The sequence below is a fragment of the Mandrillus leucophaeus genome, unplaced genomic scaffold (genome assembly GCF_000951045.1).
Source record: "Mandrillus leucophaeus isolate KB7577 unplaced genomic scaffold, Mleu.le_1.0 Scaffold190, whole genome shotgun sequence".
Classification (NCBI taxonomy): Eukaryota; Metazoa; Chordata; class Mammalia; order Primates; family Cercopithecidae; genus Mandrillus; species Mandrillus leucophaeus.
The window spans coordinates 2,399,544-2,400,403 of record NW_012101921.1 but is presented as its reverse complement, the minus strand read 5'-3'; the positions used below and the strand labels follow the sequence as shown (position 1 = coordinate 2,400,403).

General features: G+C 62.3%; 1 non-coding gene across 1 annotated transcript; it reads right to left on the bottom strand.

Moving 5' to 3' along the window:
• Positions 1 to 700: 700 nt before the first annotated feature.
• On the bottom strand, positions 701 to 793 carry TRNAI-UAU. Its single transcript is given in 2 exon segments — positions 701 to 736; positions 756 to 793. It is a non-coding gene; the product is annotated as a tRNA-Ile (tRNA).
• Positions 794 to 860: the final 67 nt, after the last annotated feature.

Below are 860 nucleotides of genomic sequence, written 5' to 3'. Positions count from 1 at the left end.
AGGAGAAGGGGCACAGGATGGGTAGGGGAACTCTCCGAGCACATTCCCCAAACTGCAAATCTGCCCAGGGACGGCCGGGCGCCTGGGTTGAGAAGGGCCCGCAGTCTATTGGTCTCTGCAGACAGAAGCGAGGGGGAAGAACTCATCACGAGTTACAAGGGCGGAAAACAGTCGCCCCAGATCTCTCCACAGCTCCCCGGACGCCCCGCGCTGGGCCTCGGGCCCTAACGCCTGGGAGTGGTCGGCGGTGCTTGGGCCCCGCCAGGGGGCGAGAGGCAGGGGCCCGGCCCTGGGCCTCATCTCGGCACCGGGAGCTCCGGCTCGCACTGTAGAGTGAAGTGCCCAGAATATTCGATCCCCACGGTCAGCTAGGGACCCCGCCACAATGGAGCGCCTCGCCACCTCCATCCGCCCTCCTGTGGTCCGGGACTAGGTGCAGTTGCAGGACCCGCCTAAGAAGTGCACTAGAAGGACGCAGTCGGTGGATGTCCGGGTTCGAGCGGCTGGATGTCGCGCGTTGGCAACAAGTAGCTCGGAAAACGGGCATTGAGAGTCCACTGCGAGCTGCTTTCTGCTTGCGGCCAATGGAGACGTGCGACACAGGAATTAGAGACAAGAAGGGAGAAGTCTAAAGGAAGACTAACTCCTTTCTTCTGGCAAGGAGATACACAAAAGGGGTTGCAGACATCCAAAAGGGTCGTGCTCCAGGTGAGGCTCGAACTCACAACCTCGGCATTGCTCTGCATGTACTGCTGTATAAGTACCGCGCGCTAACCGATTGCGCCACTGGAGCTCCGCTGAGCGGGCCTCGCGATGGCTCTATCAGGGCGCACTGGCGCCCGCGGCGGGCCTCGGCGGAG